Below are 5,510 nucleotides of genomic sequence, written 5' to 3'. Positions count from 1 at the left end.
TTTTCTTTAGTCTGGCTTGCACATCTTGACCATGACAAGTAGTAAAATGCCAACATGCCCCAGATTATCTCTTAAGGGACAAGTGTGCAGGAGCCTGCATCCTGCCTGCATTGTTCCAGAACAGTATCCTGTTTATTACAGCTGGATGAGCCACAGAAGAATGGCTGGGCAACACCTACATTTGTAGCGGTGGTCATGCATTAAATTGGGACTTTTAGCAGAGATCAGAGGGAACGCTAAAGTTGAGAAACAGATGTCCAAAACAAAGCCGTCAGTCTTCTCTTTGTCTTCACAGATTAAAACTATTGCGTCCACTCCCCTTTCTTAAATGTTTGTTGAGTTTTCAGATCTTGTGCATAAAAATGCTCATTTTGTATGTCTGTGAAGGTTCTCAGTCATCCAGGTCATCGTAGTCAAAGGAGCTTGCAAAGAAAAGCGTCTGGACTTCTTTAAGTTACTTGAAGACGTTTCACCTCTCATCCGAGAAGCTTCTTCAGTTCTAAGGTCAAATGGTGGAGAGTCCCAGATATAAACCTAGTGGGAGTATCCCCCCACAGAGGGACAAAAGGACCCCCTGATAATCCTCTAATCGCCTGAGCCAAGGTGTGAAACTGGGTGTGGGTCCCAATCAGCCAGAGTTTCGGGTGTGTTCATTGTGAAACCTGGCCCCACCTTATCATGCGAATTCCTGAGGTCAGATGTCCCAGGATGTGAGTGGGCGTTAAGGCATCTGGGAAGGGATCTCAAAACTGGATTATAGATGGCAGAGAGTTGGTGTCGTAAACCCCCGCCTCTGTTCAAAGATGGTCGCTCACAGTGGACATAGATGGCTTCTTTGGCTGATGGCTGATTGGGACCCACACCCAGTTTCACACCTTGGCTCAGGCGATTAGAAGATCATCAGGGGGTCCTTTTGTCCCTCTGTGGGGGGGATACTCCCACTAGGTTTATATCTGGGACTCTCCACCATTTGACCTTAGAACTGAAGAAGCTTCTCGGATGAGAGGTGAAACGTCTTCAAGTAACTTAAAGAAGTCCAGACGCTTTTCTTTGCAAGCTCCTTTGGCTCATTTTGTATGTTCGCTCAGCGGCTGTGAGGAGGCAAACGCTTATTATGGAGCTCTCTGTTTTTTCGCGCTGATGGATTACCTTGTTGAATTTACAGGAGAATGTATCATAAATCACTGCTATGCTGACCTTTCCTTATAAAATGTGAATCAAAAGGGAGAGAGCTGATTTGGGTGCAAACTATCAGACTGCTTTGGCTGAGGAAGTCTTTCAAGGCATCTGTCAAATATGGATATTACAGTAAAGCACTGATGTAAGCCAGCAGACGGTAAAGAAAACCCTGAGTTATGGCTGTGGACAGAACATAACCTATTCCCTTCCATATACATGATTACAGTCATTGACAAGCACAGCACACTGTGTTTTTACTGAGCTTTACGTGGCCTTGTTCTGACTAAATGGACACTGTGAATGCGTGACTATGAAAGTCAAACTGTCACTCCACTTTAAACTGCTTCTTTGTGCTCTGCCAGTACTCGCACAGAATCTTACTGTGACGTCGTGTACGTACAGCTTTTTCTCCTGGGAACCAGCTCCTGTGTCGGAGTTGAATTAGAGCGTCACAGGAATGAATACAAAAATTCTGAAACGAGTTGACAGCAATTTACACTTCATCTCATTTCTTTGAATGTGGGTTTTGGTTGCATGAAGCAGGGTCTGAGGTTAACACAGTCGAACACCTAAGCAAATACTCCGCTCATGAAAACGTTCACGTGTCCCACAGAAGGTGTTTGACAGCCCTGTAATCTCGTTTTGCCACCCGAACCCCCCCCCCCAAAAAAAATAAACTACTGCACTCAGTTGTTTACTTAAAATTCTTGTTCAAATTCATATGTAGTGTGAATATGTGTTGCTAGCTATAGCCTGGAACCAGTTAGCATAGCTTAGCACAAAGAGTGGGTGCAAACCAGTTAGCCTGACTAATACCCAGATCAAAGGATGACTGTAAAGAGCATTTGACAAATTTCTTTTGCCAAGACAAAAGGTTAATTAAAAACACTGAAAGATACTGCTTGGCAGATTTCACCATTGGAAAATCTAAACGGTAAGCTAACCGAAGCAGCTACTAGCTTCAGTAAGTGGCATTCATGTCATGAGTTCTCACACCTGCCATGAAGCAGTAAATTCTATGACTTTGTTGAATTAGTGCTAGAATGCTAACAGTGACAGTGAATAGTAAATCTGCATAATTTTTAGTTTTTATATGTGAAAGATGAAAAACGATACCTTTGCAAGAAGACCTGCAGAACCTGCAGTCAGCTGAGACTGAGCGACAAAACGTTTCTCCCACTGAAAACGTCCAGATGAACAGAATCAACCATTTGTGGATTTGCAAGAAGACTTCCTGTAAAGAATGGGCAAGCGCTTTTGGACTTTACTAAACGCTTTCTTGACACGTTTAGTTACTCATTTTGTGTCATACTGAACAGGTGCCGTTTGTAAATCATGGTCATACGACTATTAAAACATCAAGATGTTGACGGCAAAAATATTTATCTCGAGGCTTCATAACAGAACTTTACAAATCGTCTCAGTGGGTGACCTCATGCTAGCCATAGCCAAACAAACCCATGCGCACGCCCTGTGACATCACGTTTCTATGGCCATACTGCGTTGTTGAGCTTCTGTGGAAGTTTCTCCCACCACCAAGTCCTCATTCTTTTAATGCTGTCGCAGCAAAGAGTTAGAGAAAAATTTAAACTGTACATAATTCTTCATGCTATCATTCCAGCCATGCTAATACTTTAGTTCTTGATAAAACCTTAAAAAAAGATATTTTGGCCATTCAACTTAATCAAATCCTCTATCCCGGCACAAGTACAGTCATTCTTGAGCATGTTTTCTCCAAATGAAGTAAACTATTTGACAGAGATTATCCTCGGGAGAGACTGCCAAAGTAGAGTATTAACAAAGGGCAACTTTTCCGCCACGCATTTTTCACGCCAGCAGCACAAAGTGAAATTGGTTTCTGAGCTCCTAATGCACCGGTCTCCCCTGTCAATGGGTGATTAGCTGAAAGGGCTTTCATATTATGGCCAAAGTTGCAAGGCTCCTTTCAGACGAGAGTCTCGTAAAAGTTCGGGAGGTTCACTTTTCTCATTAGGTTGGAGTCAGCTTCGATTTCCTGTGTGAGCGTGGAGTGGCAGGCCTTGGGTGACTGTTCTAAATGTAAATCATGGCTGAATGGAATTACACCGACAGTCAGACATCTGTATTTTAATTGGCCCCCGGCCACTGCCCCCTTCTTCCCCTTCTTCACTCCCCCACCCTTTCCAGCCCCTAGCAACAGGCTCCCACAAAAAAAACACATTAATTTATATCCCTGGCGCAAAGAATACACCCGGCTGGTGTGTGCAGAACAAGGGGAAAAGAGCCTGCAACCCACATGGCAAAAACAATATTTAGCAAATGAAATCACTGCTACCATCCTCGCCGTAGCATCAGGATGACAAGGCAGCCCAAAAATATTTCACTTGGCCACTTGCTGTGGGTTCCTGCAGTCTTTGCCCGCGCATGTTTGTTTTGACTCGAGGCTGCTTATTTTCACTATAGGCTATCTGGCCGTGGGCTGTTAATTGTGAAGGGATCTGGACAGAATGGTATGTTTTGAGGAAAGGGATTATTTCAGTCAGTCCAAGTGAAGTGTGTATACAGCGGGCCCGCTGTTTAACCGGGGTGGTCGCTGTGCACTTGAAAGAAGAGGCGGCTGGGAAGAAAGACAGAAGTAGAAGAGAATAATGGCGAAATTGAATCTTTCTGAGGTGAAAGCGTCGCAGGCTGATAGAGCGATGACGACCACACATCCTAATGAGCAAAGTCATTAGGATGTGTGGGAATCCAGATGCAAACCTCAGTGTGTTGTTAGTTAATAGTAACAGGAAACCACAAGGCCGTGTTGTGTTGAGGACTTGGTGGAGATGGGAGCGAGCGGAGACCTCAGATGGATTTATGGATAATAGGTTTATTGTACAAGCTAATTGTTAGAGGATCTGGGCTGCATGGTGCGTTTGGAGAAAAGGGATTATTCCGATCAGCGTATCCCACCGGTGGAATGTGTGGCTGGAGTCCAGCGTTGGGCCTTGGTGCATGGAGGACACTGTGTCTGGACGAATCAGAGGTGGGAATGGGAGACGGTGAGAAATGTGCTTTGACTCTAAGACAAGCGCCTTAAACCAGAAGAAACAGTGGACTCGTTAGACTTGAGCAGAAGGCTGATGAAAACGCCTCATGCTGAGGCCTCGGCTGAATTTACTGCTTGGGAATAATTGAACTATGGATTTTCTTTTGTTCATGTACTTTTTTTTTCTTTTGCTTTGCTTTTATTTATTTCCCCTAAGTTCTTTTCCTCTAATCTGCCATTTGCCACAGGATTTACATCCCAGTATTGAGTACACCCAGAGAACCACTCAGCGGAATAAGTCCATTACTCACTCAATTACTGGAACAGCACGGCCTGCTGGGTTGGGTTGGGGGAAAGGCAGGATGGAAGGTCTTGCGGCTACTGTAGGACTTTAGTGTGTCAACAGTTTTGGCTAAATTTTGCTCCGTGTCTTTCTGCGGGGCTCCTCTCCATCCTGGGAAGCTATGTATTTAGGCCACTCAGATTGTAGGTTCATATAGAGCATTTGTCATTTAATTTGGCACTCGGCAGTTATGTGGTGGTGAATATTAACATAATATGCCCTTCCCTGGGCGTTCTGTTGTTTTTAGCTGTATGTATTTAGATACTTTAATTACAGAACAGAAAATGTGATTTATTATAGAGTGCAGCACATGCGCCGCTCCTCAGGGCAACGGTGAACAGCTTGCCATTGTTGCAGGCTGTGTGATACTGAGTAGCTAACACACTGGGGTCCCCTCTGCACTGTATGTAACCATATATGGGACAATCACCGCTGAAATTATTTGCTTTGCCTGGGAATCCTTTGAGAGAAGGTGCGCACACACACTTTTATGTTCCAGCTCTCCGTCTCTTGTTTATTTGCAGCACAGCGCGAGGCCTATCGAGCACCGTCTTAGCTTTCATCTTCGTATCGTGTAGCCAGGACGTCCTCCTGCTTAGTTTGTGCAGACATCTGGTATTGTGGACTTTGGGTCAGGGGCCCCGCTCAGGAGAAAAGATGAGATATTAGCATGTGGAGAAAGAGAAAGCGAGAGGTAAAGACAGACAGGAAGGAGAGGGGAAGAAGAGAAAGTGTGTGTGAGAGAAAGAGAGCTGAGCACATGTGCATTTGCACACATGCGGCATAAATCATCACAGACCCAAAGATAATAGAGAACGACAGTCCCCACAGTCTGCTAAATCAAGGCGCTGCTTCCTCAGTCTATTCGGTAATTGCACAGAGTGCTGATCAGGTTGTTTTGTGGCAGCTACACAGAGTTTGGGAAACTAAAGTGGCCAGGAGTGAGCAGACAACCTCACATCATCTGTGGGCGATCTT

The sequence above is a fragment of the Perissodus microlepis genome, chromosome 15 (genome assembly GCF_051167445.1).
Source record: "Perissodus microlepis isolate ML-2025 ecotype Zambia chromosome 15, ASM5116744v1, whole genome shotgun sequence".
Classification (NCBI taxonomy): Eukaryota; Metazoa; Chordata; class Actinopteri; order Cichliformes; family Cichlidae; genus Perissodus; species Perissodus microlepis.
Note: the sequence above shows the minus strand (reverse complement) of the source record.